Source organism: Eucyclogobius newberryi, unplaced genomic scaffold, assembly GCF_026437365.1.
Source record: "Eucyclogobius newberryi isolate DKJ021-1_F unplaced genomic scaffold, fEucNew1.0.hap1 SCAF_14, whole genome shotgun sequence".
Taxonomy (NCBI): domain Eukaryota; kingdom Metazoa; phylum Chordata; class Actinopteri; order Gobiiformes; family Gobiidae; genus Eucyclogobius; species Eucyclogobius newberryi.
The window spans coordinates 24059471-24079577 of record NW_027315768.1 but is presented as its reverse complement, the minus strand read 5'-3'; the positions used below and the strand labels follow the sequence as shown (position 1 = coordinate 24079577).

Sequence of the window (20107 nt, the reverse complement as noted above, 5' to 3'; positions counted from 1 at the left end):
AGAAAGGATTTTAGTCGCGCCGGTGTCTTAACATTCATTATATGTGTGAAGAAATCTCTCGCAAATTACCCAGTGATGTGGCTTTCGGTGTTCATTTGTGCTGGAAGGTGTTGGAGGCGATAATGCACTTTCAGTTGATGGACATGCACCGATCTGACACAGCTCTTTGCGTGCCAGGACTCATTTTGCAACAACACTTTGCAACAGTAGCTTTTTGTAACGGCCTGCTGCGATGAAAGTATTTTGGATGTTCACGTGAAATGCCGACGTTGTGCTATAACGATCTCATTCCAAAACGTTACAAACAAGATCATGGTCGGATATTGCAAGAGGGAAATTTCTGGACCCAGATATTGAACGTGGATATTTTAGTTCAGGGGTGAAGTAAATATTGCAATTGAATCCGTTTGTCATTCCACACTGTGATTCTTACAAAAAAATGACTACCGTATTTTCCGGACTTTAAGTCGCACCTTTTTTCATAGTTTTGGCCGGGGTGCAACTTATACTTATACTTATACTTATACTCTGGAGCGACTTAAATTAGGTTTTTTTTCTTCTCTATTATGCATTTTTGGGCTGGTGCGACTTATAGTCTGGAAAATACGGTAAGTTTTGAGTTATATTCTAGCAACAAACTTATCCTCACTTGTAAAAAGCATAGTGTGCCATATAAAGTCTTATATAACACAGAAGAGACCTGCATTAGCATTAATATTGAATACATGTTAATGCACAGTGGCTTGACTTATTGTATGTGGAATCTCAGTTTTTGAAATGCAAATTTAAATATTTTATAAGCAATATTTTTTAAGGTTTAGTCAGCCGTTGGCAGGCGCTGACTTGTGTTTTGTTACATCACTTGTCGGCTTTCCCAGGCTCCAACATATTGCCGCGAGTGTCAGTCGGCGCTTACTAAAGTGTGTGATCTGCCGTTCTGAGCATTACGAAGAGTCGTGTGAAGTCGGGGAGTAAATGCTTATTAGTCAAGAGACTGAGACGCCAGAGCATTGCGCGAATTATCCCCCCGTCGTTTTAATGTGCCACGTTTTATCTTCTTAAGGGATGTCTTTAGGGAGGCAAGTTGTCTCTCTCCTTTTATTTATCCAACAAACTCTTCTTCACACATTGAAGAAGCTGTCAAGAGAAATTACATACATATCATTGAACGTACTGGTCTGGATAGAGTTCTTTGCGTTTTATTGCCGAGCTGTAGTAACGTTTTATTGTCTTGAAGGGCCAATCTTATAGTCTCCCTCCTGAGGATCACTGTCACGTCTGAAAACATAAAGTCCCCAGTGAAGCGCATGCTATCAGCAGTTATTACTCAAACACTGCGAGTTTCACTATGTGTTGAGCCTTCCGGGACAAGGAAAAGCCTTTATTTGAGACTTTACAGCAGGCAATCTGGACAGAGTTTTCAACATGTCGGGCCTTTTCTGCGTGTCCTTTCCATCTGCTCCTAATGGAAAGTTACTTGAAATTTGAATCGTATTAAATTTACATCTTGAGACATTTCACATCCAGTGTCTGCACCTATAAGTCATCCTTAAAGAGGTTGTTGCTATAGTTAAATTACAGCATTACTTGGCTTCTTATAAGATGTACAGTATGTAAATGTTGATTATAGTAACATTTCCAGCTCATTACTAAGGAAAAGAGTTTATAAGCAACATTTTGAGGATTTTTGTCCATTGAAAAGATTGAATACTTTGTTTTGTTTAGTTTTTTTAATTGATATGGCAACGGTGATCATATTTCATCACTCTGAAAACCATGGAAGCGGAGTTTGATACCATGATGACAATATAATAATTATAATTGTAATAACACACAATTTGTAGTTTCTATTCATGTGATTTGACAACGATTTGAACCATTCTAAGTTTTTAACATTATCCAAGAAAGGCTCAATTCTTCCCAGTTGATGTGATGTTTATGTGTGTCATTTTTGTTTTAGTATCAATTAGTACTAAGATATTGCTTTTAATAATTGAGAGAAATGACTGAACCCGACAAGAAAAGAAACAAACGTCCTTACATGTGGTGGGACATTGTTTTGTTCCAGACACATTACATGTATTGGATTGTAACCTGTCTGAGAGAACAGGCACAATCATGGAATTGGAGATAGTCGGTCTGGGTTTATTAGATTACAAGGATTAGAGCTTTTATATGTGATTAAGATGGAGTGGGACTTCCCGGGCCGAGCAAATTACATCATTACAACAAAAGGAACAGAGATGGGATTACTCCAGCGGCAGATCACGCTACAGACTACAAAGGTGACATCGAGCTGGACATTATTGTGAGAAAACGGAATGATATTAGGGCTCTTTTCTTTTGGGAAGCCAGAGGACGACGTTCAGGCTTATTGGCAAATTCTAAGGGGGAATAAAAAGAAAAAAGATGACTTGTTTTCTTTTTGATGTGTAGTATAAATGACAGATGTTATTGTCATATTTCTACATGACCTCTATGTCTGGAAAAATCAACCGTTTCAAGTTTGATTTGACAGAAAGGCTGCAAGATATATCACGATCAAATACAAATCACATGTTTAATGGCTGCAATAATTGGCAAATCGCATTGACTGCATTTAATCAATAATTCAAGAACCAAAACATCTAGTTTATTCTGTATAAAACCTGCTAACGCTGTAGTTCACCCCTCTACAAACATGTTCAAAAGTGTATGTGATTTTAGTTTAGGTTATATTTCAGTCTTCTCACAAATGTCCATGCCCCTGACGTTTTGAAATATGAGCTCTAACATAATTATACAATCAAAATATAAATCAATATCTTGTCAGAAATATCACAGTTAGTCCAGTCCTTTTCTAAATATGGGACAATCTGAGTTATGCTGTTTAATCCAACAACCATTTTTGGGGCGCTTCATCATTGGAACCACCCAAAAAGCAAACATAGACAGCAGTTTTGAGCATTGAGGAATTGGGATATAATTGACCGTTTACCATTGATAGTAAATGCAAATGTACTTGGAGCCTTCCCCTAGTGGCACATTGAGATACTGCAGGGTTTTACTGTTATATAACCTATTCATGGGCGTCAGTTTTATGTTTATGAGTGCCATTTTCAACACTTTTCAGCTTTCAAAACATATCGTATTCAGTTTTGATAATTGACCACGGCCTGTGTGCATAAATATGACAATACATTGAATCTTTACTCTTGTTCATGGCATTTTCAGTTCCATCTATCTGAAACCCATGCCATTGCCCTTTTCAACCCCGTTCTTGCATTCAGTTTCATGTTTTTAGGCTTTCCCTTCATTGAAATGTGCCCGGCTTTGTTGCCTGGATCAGCGTAGAAGCCTTTGAGTCAAACTGGCCGCTTCCTCACTCACATTTGGACTCACAGATTCAGCTCACTGCTCTTTCACAGCGTTCAGCCCTACTCCAGCCTGCACAGCTTCTCTTTGATTTGCTCATTGTAGGTTCTGCTTGGCTGCTGCACAATTCTATCAGTTTTTTTTTTATCCTCAGAAAGGGCCTAAGCAAAGAGTGAAAGAAATAGATTTGAATGCATGCGATGCCTCTCCGTCCTCATTGTTTTCCCACTTCTTGTGTGTTTCGTGTTATTTGCTTCCTCAAGGGCATTATGCTGTACAGTACAATGTTATTCTGTCTTAAGTTGGAATGTAGTGTTGCATTCATAGTAGCTAACTGCATATAAAGCAGACTAACCCAGTGAGGAAGTCAAGAAGTATGGTGGTTTGTCTAAAAATGCTAGCTTTGCTATGGGAAAACAATAAAAACTGTTGTTCCCTTGAAGATACATCTCTTGTCAGTCATAAGGGGTTCTGCGTCTTCAACTTCAAACCCTGTAGTATTGTCCACATACTAACATTTCAAACTCAAAAAGGGCTCAATACCAATATTGACACCGCAATGATGATAAATTACACTTATTTTATAGGCAATGGGATGTTATTTTCAACAAAGAATACATAATGTTTATTTTAATTAATTTTAATTCAAGACTGAGACTAAAACATTCAGGAAATATCCAAAAAAGGTCAAATTCAACTTTCTTCTTACTTATTTTTTCCTGGCCTGAAGGCTTTATTTAACAGGACAGCAGTAGCGCGAAAAGGGGAGAAAGAAGGTACAGACATTCAGCAAATTGGAGGCTGTGAATTGAACCCACAACGCTGCGGGGATAACGACTACACATGTCTTAAACCACTGCACCACAGGCGAGCGCATTTTTCTCCTTTTTGTCAGTATTGATACTTAATAGAATATGTAGTTTTAAGTAAACTCACAAACCCGAGCAAAATAATGTTGTGTATTAGCGCTTTTATTAGCTTAGGGACCCCAGGAAGAGTAGCTATTACTACGATGGAAGATAATGGGGTTTCCAATAATAAATAAATAAACAAATAATAAACACATTAGCTAACTTTTGCATCTTCTACATTAAATAATCATCTTTACATCTTGCAACCAACCTGTATTCCATATCCATACCATGATCTCAACAGTAGGCATAATGGGGAATCTAACTGCTGTTTTTTTTAGGGCCAGAACACAACAATGTGCATCTTTCACATCTTGCACACATGTCTTAAAGATGCTGACACGCTGACAACAATGTGTGTGGTCAGGGTATTTCAGGCAATCATAGGGTCTTTATGGGGCTACTGAGACAAACAGTAATTGTCCAGTTAAGCTGTTCCCTTCTGGGGTTAATGAGTTCCTGATAATATTGTTTACGTGGTCATTAAGATTGCCATGGATGAATCTCTTGTACTTTTAAACCTATTTAATCATTTATTACTCTTCATGCACTTTAAATGCATGAAATGTAAATGAATGATGTCCAGAAAATATGCAATAGATTTGAAAATGACCTATTACACACTGCAGTTTGTTGTCCCAGTCATTTGTTGTTGTCCTGGTCATTCTCCTGCATTTTAACCTTTAACAAAAGACAAAAAACAATCTTCCCACTCCATTCCCGTATTACTGCTTTTTGTTTGCTGTGATAAATGTGGGGAGAGTAATGGAAAATTAAAACCAAGGTCACGTCTTTGTGTTCAGCGTATGTCGTGGAATTGTTATTAGCGCTGGTGTGTATTTTGCCATGCTGGAATGAAGGTCTTACATCATTGGTCACTTTGGTTTGGTCATATTAGGTTATGTACATAAACAATACCTATTTTTAGTCTTGGTCATTAATAGTTAAGTCTGAACTCCGCTCCAGACCAAATGCTTTTACTGACAGAGAATTGATTGTGGACCACTCGATTAAAGAATATCATCGATTTAGAAATGATTGAATCAAAAGGCACTCACACAAAAATAGATGACACAAAACGCACCGACAATCAAGGACTAACATTATACTCGACATTCGACAAATGGAACAAATCGCATTCGGACTTAAATTGAAAATTCACTGTGAGCAAAGTGGGACATTTGTTTGGGTTCAGTTGTGTTTGAGTTTTTATTGATTTGTGGGATGTCTTTTGATTTATGTCCGTTATCCTCTGGTTTGTTTTTTCATGTATGTATTTTTTTTTTTTTATATTTTTGTCAATTTTTCCTTTTATAGATTTAAAAAACAAAACAATTTTCATTATAAAAAAAAGAAGACATTATTGAATCAACTAATGCACACGCTCATTTGTAACAATTTTCAAAGCATTGTTACAAAATGGTTACGAACATGTCTACTTTACAAGACCTGTCTATGACCATTTTAATGTAATGTAGAATGCTTTATAAACCATTAGCATGTAACTATTGTATGCCTTTGTCCTTTAAACACAACATTTTATTTGTTATGTGTGATTTACCAGAACCAGTTTACACCATATCTTATGATGTAAGCGTGAAATGGGGGATGAGAGAAGGGAGGACATGCAGTACATTGTCGGGGTCAGGATTCAAACTCACGACACCGGCTGCACTATTATGAAGCCCTTAAGCAGCCATTTTAAGCGACACATAGAAAAATGATTCACTGTGATATTAACCTTCACTTAGGCTGAATCAGCTGATGCTGCTATCAGTCGCCATGGAGACTGACTGAGTTAGGGGATTGCCGTGGTAACAGAAAGGCAGCTCATCATCCGCCTCCGACCCCCCCTCACTCCTCCATCCTCCCACATCCCCCCTCCGGCAGCTCGGAGCACCTAAGCAAACTGTAAAACCACAGCTTTTCACAGCCATAGGTGACATCATGTCCTGACATGGGAGATTTAGAGCAATATTCAGATGTTCACATTGTTCAGTTACTTTATGGTTAACTGAACTGGAACATTTTCTAAAAGGGAAACCGTTAAAGGCCTTCAGTTAGCTATAGATGACGTATAGACAAGTAATTAGACAATAAATCAACTTTGGTCAATTTTACGATTGTTTCTGCTACTAAAATGAAAGGAAATGGGGAGATATTGTCCTGTCATGGCTGACCTCATCTGCTTTACTTTGAGGAGAACTTGTGTTTACACGTTCAGTGAGAAGTGGGCTCACTCTGCGACCACATCAAACACGCTTGATCCAAATCGCAGCTCGTCTTTGGTCGTACGACATGTTTAATGTTTGTGACAACTTCAACCCAGCCACGACTAAAGGTTTTCACCACAAACCGAAATCTTTCATCACAGATGATAAAAATCGAGCAGTGGCTTAAGTGGACAACATTTTTTATAAATTGACTAATTGTTTTGTATTGTTTTGTTCTCTTTGTGTGCAGAGTAGTTTTATGCAAGGTCCTAATCCCTATGAAAGTTAGTCATGCCTTTAGTCAACCAAGAATTTCTTTAGTCAATTACAGTCCTAGATCTTACTATCCTAAAATATTGAGATTGTGGATCAAATGCAATCAAATTCTACATTTTACTGTTCCTAGACAACCACATCAAACTATTTTAGAGATAAATGTCTCGTTGATAAGTGGGAGGATGACTCATGGATCATTGTTTTTTTCTCGTCAAACACAGTGGCCACAGTGTCTTTCAGGACAGTTAAAAACGAGCCTGGGGGTTAATATTGAGGAGGTCTTATAAAACTTGTTATTAGCAACTGTTTTGTGTTTCCCAGAATAGTCATCTCTTCTGTCTTCATGCTCAAGCTAATTAGAATCTGTATTATTATTTTTTCCCCACTCTCTCAGACACACATCTCTTCCTAACCTCCTACATCATTTACTCTGTATGAAAAACGTTATAGAATCTGGAAATCTCAAAGGTAATTTATACTAAACAAAAAATACACAATAAAATAAATATATCCTTTGATCCACCTATCATCCACCAATAATCCATCTATTGGCCAAATCTGTCATCTACACCTCCCAGGATTTTAGGGCTGAGGTCATGTTTGAGCCACTTCACTTTAATGTGATTAGACTTTTGGATTTTATCAGTCCATTTAGGATCCTTGTCCTGAGGCATTGCTTTTATTGCCTTTACTGACAGTTTTATTTATTAAATTAATAAAGTATTGTCCCTGCTTTTGTTACGTCCCATGACATGACGGCACAGTTGAGTTACACTTGTAGCATTATTATTTGATGAAAAGATGTAGTGTTATAGCTTGTCCTTCAGGGATGCACTCTTTTATCTTTTAGTATCATTAATAATAGGGTGACCAGATTTGGGTGATCAAAAAGGAGAACACTTTGTTTGTGGGTGGAGAGGGAAAAAAAATACTGTGTTTATTTATGTATACTTAATTTGATCAGGATAGTCCTATTGCGATTTGGAATATCATCTTAAATCCTGGCTTCCAAAGGAGATTAAATGGTTTAAAAAGTAATATTGTGAATATATGGGCATTATGTGTATCTGAGGTTTTCCCTGGAACGTTTTTACCCAACTGAACGGCAAGATGTGTTCCAGTGCATTTTACCAACCACTGATAATATAAGCCTATCTATATATTTATTTGATGGCTCCTCTCTGTCCTCTGCTCCCGTGCACTTTTCAACAGCCTCACAAACACTGCAAGTTTAGAGATTTTATCAGGACATCTGAACACATGTTTTATCTTGTATTTACATCAACAGGACACTTTGCACTGACTTCTTCAACTGGGATTTATGAAAGTATCTCTGCAAATATTAGATACATATTAGAATTAATTCATAAATAAATAAAAAGTGGTGTAGAGTTTGAGACATGAGGCACTCTTGTTATGACATTGAACTTATCCACGGTAGGCTACATGTGTTCACAATAAGATGAACCAATTTAGGCACATTTTCTGATCACAGCGCCTTCCACTGGAGAGACGAGGGATAACACCGAGTTTAGACACCCTGCTGGAGAGGAGCTGGTGACGGACTCCGGTGAGAGGAGCCAAGATTGTTGCCAACACTTGTGGCCCACAGAAAGCTGTTGACTTGGAGTTAAGCTAGAGCTAAGCTAAGTAAGGGTTACAATTTGGACATTTTGAAATTCCGGGAGAAAGAAGAGGAAACAAACACTTTGCTTTTATATTAACAAATCACACTTTACAAAACTCCAAGGAATACAATTCATTATTTAATGAACTTGTCACATGCACTTAAATGTGTCTTGGGAGCAGTTCGTCTTGAGACATTCACATTTCGTGCCGGACCTCCAACCGAGGGATGTTCATCAGCTATAATTGAGTGAGCCGTCTATGTGGCTGCCCACGCGTGCTCATAAAAGAAGCTGTGAAAATGCCCGCTCTGTTGAAAAGAGCAGCTCCGCGCCACGTCTGACAGCGTTAGGGCCGGCGTTTGAGTCGACATGCCGAATGTGCTATCCCGTGTGAATGTGTCGGCTGAAACGTGAAAACTGAGAGTGGACGGACAATCCCATTTGATGGACGCAGTTGTTCACTTTTAATGTCTCGCTTTGCAGGAATTCAACAAGTCTCCTTAAGTGCCCATGAAGATGGGAAATATTGATGGACAGATAGTTTGAAAATACATTAGGCCATTTCTCAATAGCAAATTGAATTACTTTTTGACTTTGCGCTTTCCGCTGTCATCCCTTTAAACTTAAAATGAGAAATGAACCGTTTTATGCTTTAATATCAAGGGCTGTAATCAACAAAAGAAATTCTTGGCCCGTGCATCAGTTAGTCTGCAGTAAGAGATGTAACAAATATACTATACATCAGTTGTGTTTTACTGTATATTTTTGCGCATAAAGAGTACAATGAATTACATTGAACTTGATTTGACTTGTGAAACCAGTTCATGCTGTCTGATTAGTTCCCCATAGCCGTACTGCGACTTGTCCTAGTTGTGATATTTTTACTCGAGGATAAACTGGGCAGTGTTTGTGGCCCATTTTTCTTTTAATAACTTGAAGGAATGGCTGATGGTGATAGATTCAGTTCATCCGTGGTATCTGTAATCTTGTGTTTTGCATCTACGTTGACTAGATTGATCAGAATTGTAATCTTCCAGCGATAAATGTACTGCAATTATTCTGATTCACAAATATGATCTACTGTAAGTGTTTGACAGCAGCCACTAGTAAACAGGTTTGTGCCATTTTGTAATGCCCAGTTACAGGAGTGGAATAACCCAGCACTTCTATACTTTATATACTTTATGACTATACTTTATTTGACCTTTGACTTTAAAATACAAATTGTTACTATTTCCTTTTACTTACTTATTGTTGGATCATTGTGCAATCCCACCCCAGTGTTAATCATTATATGGCTAGGCTTGTCACAATAATTTAATTCAATAAATCAAAGATGGAACAATATTTTAGATGGCTCAATATTTATAATTTAAATCTTTTACTTGCACTATTTTATTGTTATTTCTTGTAGTTCATTAACATTTGAGCTATAGAAGGCCGAATAACTTTGTGCAGCTTTTATTTTAAACAATATTGCTAATTTACAGAACGGTTAGTTTGATTGTGTCATCAGCATAATGTTCTGTTGTTTATAGCATTTTTTTTCTGTAGCATTATATCACACTTCAAAATCTGTTATTGTGACAGGATTGAATACAGCTCCAAATGTCTCCATGTAATTGTCAGACCTCTGTACCAGTCCATGTTCAGTTGTTTGCCTTTGTGCTCGACTCGGCCCATTAACAGGCCCAAACGACCTCCGCGGCAGCTCCTTTATCTCTCATCTTTGTGTTACTGTTTCCTTTTGCACCCGGACAATTGAGTGTAGCCCGCTGCCAGTCGCACTCTCCACTTGCCGTTAGTCCTTTCACACCTCGCAGATATATCGATGGTTCTTGTGTGTGTGTGCGCGTGTGTGTGTGTGTGTGTGTGTGTTTGTGTTTGGTGCCACTGCCTCTGCCTCTGCACTCAAACTACTGGCACCAAAATCCAATCTCCTTCTAACTTTCCTCTGTCCGTTCTCTCCCTTTTAGGTCTCGGATATTTTCCTTTACATCCAGACAGCAGCGGACATCTTTAACCTGGTGAGTTTGTCGCGCGCACACACACATACACACATACACATACATATATACATACACATACATACACACACACACACACATACACATACACACACGCACGCACGCACACACGCATATATACACACATGCACATGCACACACACGCACACTCACACACTCACACACGCTTTATGCGTACTGAGACTCTTAAATGTGCTGCGTCACTTTACTTCTTGCATTCACTGACGCTGCAAAACATTATTTATTCTCTGTACTTTTTTATTATATGAATTTATTATTGCAAAAACACAGTGCTTACATGTAACACTGTTTATAGTGCCTGTAGTAGTGAGACTGCAAAAGGCAAACTGCTGTTATGTGCGTGTGTTGATGGCACATGTCTAGACACCTTCAGACAAACACCGTGTCAGCCAAACTGTCGGAGACACGCTGTCCTTGCGCTCGGTGTAGAATGTGCCCACAATGCCTCTGAAAATGCTGTGGAGGTCTGTGCAAACTTAAAGTACTTGGCGTTCGTAAAATGGTAAAATGAACATTGTACCATTTTACGCTCGTACAGTAGTTACTTCTGTTGATTTAAGCTTTTATCTACTGCCTACTGCCTTTTAATTTGATATCAATTCCATCAACAAGAGTTAGTATTAAGCTTTTTCTCAACCCAAATTGTATCAGCCATTGTCAGACTGTGCATTTCACTGTGCACATGTTGGTATGGATCGCAATTCACTTTAAAGCTCTGTAATATTTGAAAAGTAAAAAAGATATACATGGGATAAAAATGTTCTACAATTTACTTTATTAGTAATTAGTAGTATTATTACTAAGAAAACCATGTTTCCTGGTACCATACAGACTTCACTGGGTTAAGGGTAAGTATGTCCTGTTGCCATGAGTAGTCAGTATGTAATTATGATGAATGTCCTTTAGCTCCCCAACACTGTTCTTTCTCAAATATTAAACCCTAAACGGTATCGACCCACTTCAGCCCTGTCCAAGCATCTCCCGTGTTCACTTATTGTTTGCCCGTTCATAAAAAGACAAATGTGTGCGCTGAAGTGCAGCCGGGGCAGTGGTCCGTGCAGTGGTCCGTGCAGTGGACCCACATCTCCTCCTGCTGTTTGGGTGACACAAAACGTTTGTGGCATTTCCAAGCAGGTGCGTTTGACCTTCTCACTCTGCTTAGCCTCTCCTCTCTTCACTTCGGAGGGAGCTGAACCATGAAGCCAGCCATTCTGACCCGACAACATCTTACAAACATTTTACTAAAGCTTATGCAGTTTGTCAGCCATAACACGCAAATCCACTCCGTAAGCCTTTTCAAGTGATACAATTTCTCACTTGAAAGAGTAACCAGAGGATCACACATGTTTTGATCTGGAATAAGGCTAGTGTATGATATAAAACAAGAATGAAACATCTAATGGAAGAACGAATGCAGAATAGCCAGTGTGCCCCAGGGCAGCTGAGGCTACAAAAGTGCACTTTGTAACTTCCCAGATTGAGGTCTACTATTGCTTTCTCAGGAATATTCCACAGTATGACACATAATATGCACATATAAATCTAGCTTTTATTAAACTATTAGAGTTTTAGTTCTTTTAAAACATGTGTTCTTTCTGAGAGCGTGCTCACCCCTCCACTGATGTGACCAGTAACTTGGCCTGTCACTGGCTGGTCTTCATGGAGATGTATTTAAATTAAATACATTCCAGGCAAAGCAATAATGTTAAGTTTGATCCTGGTTTAAGCTCAGTTTGATCCTGATGTAGACTTGGTTCGGTTCTAGTCCTGGGTTATGTTCCAGTTTTAGTCCCAGTTTGGTCCCAGTTTTGATGGAGTGTACATGCAAGTGTCTTGAGAAGTGCTGCATTTTATTTTACAATGGTGTTTGATTGACAATATGGAATAGTATTTTATGCAGCAGGATATAGAGTCGACTTATCAAACATGGAAATGATCACCAAGGTTCAAACGCTTGGCTGGCTTTTTCATAGGATCTGGCTTCAGTGTTATAAACAGCAGTTGTGTTACTGTGGAGCCAGAGTTTTATAGTGAGCCTCTGCAGCGGTGATGTAATGGTCCAGCTCACCCCCCTCACCCCCCCCCTCTCGTCTCCTCCTCTGGCGACTCTTCTTAGTGTCCCTTGTCTCTCTGTCTCCTCTGGACCACTTCAGAAGCTTTCATCCAGACATGACCATCCATCATTTTCCCATACGCCTCTCTCAACTTTCTCATACATATTTATAGATTTTGTGAGGTAATATGAAGTGTTTTTGTACAATACATAATTGTGTGTCTTACCGTCGATATTAGAAACAAATAACCAATATATTTATTCATTAGTATCAAATTACATGTATTTGCTATAAATATGGAGCTTAATTTCAGTATTAGAGAGATAAGAATGAGGTGATTGTGTAAGATTAGAGGGATCAGTAGAAACAAAGCTTTTAATTAGAGTTATAAGTTTACAGGCAGAGTGGGGCCTCTTCAGTTTTTTTGGCCTCAGTGTTTCTATTTATAAGCCATCCTATTCAGTTTTGTGTTGGTGAAATTGTACGTCTTCATTACGTCCCCCGTCAAAAAGATAGTTGGCAAATTTTCCCTCAATTTTAGAAAACTGTTTAGTGCCTTTGAGTTGCTGTTGTTGCCCAATCTAGTTCGACGCCTCAGACTGTATTTTTCATGCTTGTTAATTTCTATTTCTGTGTTGCATTTCGAGACGGAGCACTCGGCGTACAAATTAGAAATGACACAACCGCATTTTTGTCCCTCGAGAGACACCGTAGCAGCACAGCGAGGAGCAGGTTAATGCAACAGGCGAGGATGATGGATGAGAGGCTAATGGGGAGAAGGATGACATTGTCAAACTGGAACCATTTATGTCCGATAACACTATAATTTACATTTTACTGCCGGTCATATGGAAATGATGGGAATCGGCTTGTTCCGTATTACTGATGTGCGTGTCCATTTTGTTTAAGAGATGTAAATTGCACGATAGTACGTAACGGATGCATCACTAGATCTCAGACAGGGTTGTATAATGATAGACATGCATTTTTAAACCAACGCATTTTATCGACAAAGTTCAGCATTTCAGCAAGATAGAAAATAAATAAAAATAAGTTTAAAAAAAACTGAAGGTTTGAAACAAGTAGGGCTGCACGATATATTGTAATCAAATAAAAAAATCTAATTGAGTTGGTGTAATTATCAAATCGCGAAGGCAGCAGTTATTTAAATGATAAAATATCCTCTGCAAAGAAGAAAATATCCTGTCTTTTATAGAAAAAGCTGTAGTTTAGCTGTAGTTTAGACATTTACAAACATGTTCCGAAATACACTGGCTTCTTGTAATAATTTATCCATTCACATTTCAGGCTTCTCTCAAACGCGGAGTTCTGAACAGAATCACCTTTTTAAACGTATATCGCAAATTCATGAGTGCCAAAGTTTGAACAAATACTTAAATAATACCAATACTAAGATTTTTCCATATATTCCAACCATTTAACCACAGAATGGCTCTTCACAATCTCTAAACTGTATATAAATGCACTTTTAAGAAGTTAGCGATAAATTGTTAATCTCTTTTAAGTATTTAAGTATCAGCCTGCACACTTATCCCTTACACGCTCTGTGCCACTTTGCAAATACCTTTACTTGCACCGAACCATAAAAGAGAAGGCGTCAGTAAAATTCTGTGCCGTGCTGCTCAAAGAGGGTCTTAAATATGGGCTGACAGGCGGCTGCTGGATGTGCCGTCCCCAGAGACAGAACAAAGCACTTCCATCTCGTGCGGATGCTAAATAACTACGCACGATCAGGTCAGGCCTGATCAGAGCGGCGTACGGCGACTTCTCCTGTACGTCCGTGTTAATTCATCTTCTAATAACACAAAGGACGACCTGTGGAGACCTGAGATTTTCCCCTTCGGTCCGACAAAAGAAAGAAACAAGCCTTCGAAGGTAATTACAAGTGTTGATGATTGAAAATGCAAATGGCAAGACGGTTACGTAAACAGGCATTGTGCAAAGTTATGAGCTGTGTTCCCAAAAGGTGCGCTATTATACAAGAGTCTCATGCCATAAATGGTAATCTTCCGGGTAAAAGACGAGCAAAAATGTTACCTATTTAACTTTTCTCGAGCTTAAATATGTTCTACTATTATATCTTCAAAATCACACCATATATATATTTTGTTCAACTAATACTGCAGTCTTTTAGCACAATGTCACTCATTCCTCATAATTAGCAGAACTGGGGCGCCAAATCATGTCTGACTAATTGCTCAATAAATATCCCTGCTGTCTCAAAATGTAGAACAATTTGTATCAATACTAACAGTAAAACTACTCTATTTACCCCCTCGCTCATATTCAAATTAAGCCATATATAAATCATGCTGGTGTAAAGAGAAACCAAGCAGTTACAGAGCTTTTCAAATTGCAATCCAGTCCGTTTAACCGACGTCTATTTGTCCAAATTTGAATAATGAATGAAGTAAATTTAGCTTATGTTTTTGGGACCAGAACGGCCAGTGTTACCTCTGCTCCATCTGAAACGTTCTGGTCTTGTTAATTATGAGTCATTTTACTTCAAGCTATTCCATTAGCATTTTTATTGGAATGTCTTGTCCACATAATTGAAGTTACATCACTATGTAGGTTAGTGTGGTATTGTCTATCAATGAGCTTTTCACTCTTTCTTTGTGCTAGTTTAATATAATAAAATGATTGCCACCTAAGCTAAACTGTCTGTAGCCTTGCATTTTGCCATATTCAATTTATAATAATCTTTACATTGTGATCATCTTAACACTTGCTTTTAACTGTTGTTGGAATAAGGTATATAGATATTACATTTGATTTACAAAACTGAAATGTTTAATGGCACTTTTACCTCAAGTCCATTCTCATTGGTCAATAAAGAAAACACACTGCTACTCAACTGTGAATCCATTCATGACTAGTGGGAATTTTCTTTGTATCTGTCATTTGCATAACTCCCACTTTTCTCTTTTATTTTCTGGATTTAAAGAAATAAGCCACTTACAAAGGGACTTGTGCTGCTGCTGACTCACTCAGCTTTAAACCTGGTGAAAAGCTGCCACAGCCTCCATCATGATTAGCCTCCTCACTAATAATAAAAGGTACAAAGTGCACTTTTATCACTGAATAAGCGCTGACCTTGTTTGACTTGTTGAACAGGAGAGAAGGAATGACTCATGTGCACTTTCAAGTATTACTTTAGTATTTTTCTTTTACACTAATACTCAATTTGAAGCTGTGGTGTAGGAGATATTTGTACTTTATGAAACAAAGTCCACAAAAATCATCCGGTGGTAACAAAGTGTGTTGAAAATGTCCATAATCAGAGCATTTTATTTGACGATTGATCACGGCCCATGAATGGTGACGGTGAATCAGGCTGGAGGTGTAAAACAATGAAAATCTGTTGTTTTTGTCTCGTTCAGATTATATAACGATCTGGTGTTTTTACAAACAGGTTTATCTTCGTCATCACTGATTCTGACGTACCTTTTCTGAAGGTTTCGAGGACCTTTTACTAATTAGCTGAATAGAACTGGGTATTGTATGTGTTTGTACTGGACAGCTTCATAATGCAGTCTAATCATATGCACTTATAATGGTAATTGACTCTTGTTGCCGAGTGAACAAGCAAAAAATAGAAACAATCATGATTGTTAGCTGCGATGTTTGTTCAGTTTATGACGTTTCCCGGCATAGTGTTTTATTATGCTGTAGCTATTACTGTATCCTCAAATAAACATTATTCTTATTTAAACAGCCACACAATATATCAAGACTTTTTCCTCATGCTCATATTTTATGAATTCATAACTTTATATTTTGGGAATGCTCTCCTACTCATACTCTAAATCTGTGCTCCATGCAAAACTGTGCTCACTGTTAAAGTAGTGCTACTATTGTTCCACCGCACAGATTTTAGATTCAGCTGTGAAATATAGCATTTAAGGCCTATTATTCTATAATGCCCCATGACTGAACAACGTTTGGATTATTTGTGTTTGAATTATCACCAGTGCAGCATTGCTTTTACATTTAGCGTTGGCATATTTAACTGACCCTATATGAACCTCACTGATCAGAAACTCCCACATCAAACTTAGTCATCACAAATGCTGGCCGATTAAAAGTTTCACTGGGCTGTACATAACAAATTGTGATGATGGCTGTTAGTGTAAAGTTCGTGTGGATCAAGTATCCTTTCACCATCCGTCCTTCAATGTGACGTTCACGCAACAATAATGAGCTGCTGTTTAAAATGCACGTCTTCTTCCAGGTGTGACTAGACAGCTGTTCGCCCTCGACCCCGTGTGACCAGGGGAAGTGTGGGATCTGAGGTGACTTTCCAGCTAAAACCTCCAATCAGACAACAAGGTAAATGCAAAATATGATGTGACAGTTTTATGGTCAGGATTTGAACACATTTTTGGGATTTTCTTCAAAGAGTTGCGCGAGGTATTCAGCGAATTGTTAGAACGAGAATTTGAAGGCTGCATTGTGTACTCCAAAGTGAAAATAATGAGATATCTAAGCTGGAATTTGAATTAAAAGGTATTGTGCTGTATTGATACTCTGCAATACTAAAACTAGAACCGTAAGCTTTTGGTATAAACATGTTTTGATAGTAATAGGTCCATAAGCTAAACCAAGACATATACAAAAAAATTAAACTTCAACATTTACTGTCAAAAAATATCTCAGTAGATTTGAAATGCATTGTGCATTTTTGTTGTTAAAATACAACATGATGCGTGCTGTATTTTTCTGATCAAAGCCTGACACCAAAGCTTTACAAGCCACATTAGTTTCTGAGTGTGTTCCAAATGACATTCATTTATCTCCACCTTTGCAGTCCCAGTGAATACCTGTCAGAGAAAAGACAGCATTGACAATGGGAGCCGGGCTGCGCTACCTCTGCCGCTGAAATGGGTGTGTGGGCGGTGGACATGCGAGTGCTAGGAGCGCTACTGTGTGGGACGTGGGCTCTTGAGTGGGAACACAAGAGCTGCTTTAGTGAGACCGTCGGCAGAGACAGTCACACTTTTACCCATTCTGCTTTTGTTTCAGGCAAAGACATAGACGGCTCCTGGCAGCAAGGTGAACCGTGGGGCTAGGGACTTGTTTGGTTTTATATACTCTTTTGTCAGCGTTTGTTGTATAGAGGCGTGGAGGTAAACTGACAGTTGTCCGTGAATCTCTAGAAATATACAGGCTAAGCTCAAAGGAAAGACGTAATTTTGCCTCATATTGACATTAACAATGTGAATGTCTTATAAAGTGAGTTTAAGACATTGTTTTATTTATTTATTTCCACTCTAAACTGACTGGTCACCACTGCCCTGGCTTTCCCACGCTTTTTGGGGACATTATACTGACTTACATTCATTTCCTGGGGCTGACCCAAACCTTAAAGCTGCAAATCCCCACTTTTATGTCGTGACAAATGAAAATGTATCGTAAAGGCAGAACCTTGTGACAAAAACCTGACTGCTTCATGCTGTTTTCATCCAAGATTTAATTTCTTAAAACTTGTAACCATCTACCAGACATATGGCCTTGCCAAACCTTATCCTAAACCCTAATCTTAACCTACCGTCTTTTGCGCATGAAAAGGCGCACCGGATTATTAAGCGCACCATCAGCTATCTGTGTACCATGTGCACCATGTGTACCATGTGTACCATGTGTACTGGTCCATACATAAAGCGCACCGGACGATAAAGCGCATAAGATAAACAAAACAGACGGATAAGTCAGAGTCAGTTGAGCTTTATTAAACACGTTCAACTCATTCAGATCAACATTGTTCAACATCAAAACACACTCTGCTATCGCTAACAGACACGTTAGCATATCCAAATCAAATCTCAGTCAAGATCACTTGTAAACACGTAAAATACAAACGCAGAACACACTCTGCTACCGCTAAAAGACACGTTAGCAATCCACAACAACTACCAGCCTCGTTCAGTTGCAACACGTAAAATACAACACAATACACTCACTTTTTCAGTTCATTCCTCGTCATCAAATCCTTCAAATGCAGCTGAAGTACATCCCGCACAGCTATGACCAGACGTCCCGATTTACCTGGGACAGCCTCGATTGTTTACGTCCCGTGTCCCGGTGCATTTGTCCTGGTTTCGCACAGACTTTGTCCCGTGTGTCCCGGTTTAATGTCTGCTGGGGCGCATAATGGTAAAAGCAGCCAAAGCGCCGATAGTGCTCCGTGCTAAAATCTCTTTGGTCATGTGATCCCGCATCTCGGATCCACGCGGCAGTTCAGTGATGATTCCGGCCTTCCTGCCTTCCGGCCTCTGACCACAGTTGACTGATAATTTAGCCCGTAAGCGCATTTCTAATGATATAAGAGTTCCAATGGTCTCTTGGCAGGCGCCATCTTGGGACAAGTTTCTTGGGGTCCTTCATTTACCGGTAGGTGTCTGCGTTGTGCCTGACTGAAAATGTTGTTTACGTTTTGACAAAGTTTCGCGTGCGCCGCGTGTAGCAGAAGACTACTGTTCCCAGAATGCTTTGCACACATGTTGTCTCATGTCCCAAATCTTCTTTATACACCGTGTACCACACAAAATATCTTCGCGGTCAGTAAGCACCAGAAATAAACCATATATTAAGCGCACCGGACTATTAAGCGCACGGACGGCTTTTGAGGACGTTAAAGACTTTTACGTGCGCCTTATAGTGTACGGTACTATAACTTAACTTTTATTCATATTTAACTTGACTTTAAATCATGTTGTTGATCTACAGTCATTTTACAACATGGAGACCTGATTTTTGGCTCTATAAGGGAGGCAAGGGAGGCCCCATGAATTGAGTGTGTACAGAGAGAAAGCCGAGCCAATTCTGTGCTATTTAAAACTATCAATGGTTGACTAATTTCTTCTTTGATCTACTGTAGTCTACAATTTTTTGCTTTATTTGAATCGATGCAAAACATTTTTTCTTTTTCTTGTTAAAGTGAGATGGTTTACTTGCCATCTTATGATCATGGAGGGATGTCAAAAATATTAAGTTAATCAATAACCGTAATTATCCAGGTCACAATACAATCGTAAGAAGCAAAATAAGTCATTTCAACTCGACCTGTACTCCCAAACAAGAAAGAAAGAACATGTAGAAAGTTAAAACAAATATTATCTTACTGTTTATGTCACAAATAGTTTGATTTAAAGCCGATTACATACTAGCTGAATAATGTATTCGTATTAGGCACTATGACCAAGCTATTTGGTCATAGTGCCAATAACTTGGAATAACTGTAAAATTATGATGTTTCTTCTCACAATAATTATAACACTAAAATATGATATTGTGAAATCCCCATCATAGTCTCGTGAGCTAATCCTATCTTGGCGTCTATTGATTTCTATATTAGTTTGTGTTGATTTGCCCTTCTTGAAACAGCATATTACTGTACAATGTATATAACGTGTTTACAAATGCAAACTACTCAAATGGGTACACTATTTCATCCTTTATGTCCTATAAAATGTATTTACACTTCATACCATTGTAGCTGGAACAAGAGCTCCACTATCAAGACCAACAACTGCTCAATCATTTGACATTGTATAACTCCAGTCAAGCACACCAACAACTTCGACACGCACGCACACACAC

The 20107-nt window shown here is 38.5% G+C and overlaps 2 protein-coding genes across 10 annotated transcripts in view; both read left to right on the top strand.

Annotated features, from left to right (window-relative positions):
- map2 (microtubule-associated protein 2) overlaps positions 1 to 20107 on the top strand; it is a 68846-nt gene that overhangs the window by 6611 nt on the left and 42128 nt on the right. For 8 of the 9 annotated variants that reach the window (XM_072445084.1, XM_072445094.1, XM_072445092.1 and 5 more), the window contains exons 2-3: positions 10359 to 10409; positions 16740 to 16837. The gene's annotated coding sequence lies outside the window, so the exon portion shown is untranslated. The remainder of the gene's footprint in view (positions 1 to 10358; positions 10410 to 16739; positions 16838 to 20107) is intronic. The other variant, XM_072445085.1, reaches the window with a different exon arrangement.
- The window catches only part of kansl1l (KAT8 regulatory NSL complex subunit 1-like), a 44549-nt gene that overhangs the window by 16212 nt on the left and 8230 nt on the right, over positions 1 to 20107 (top strand).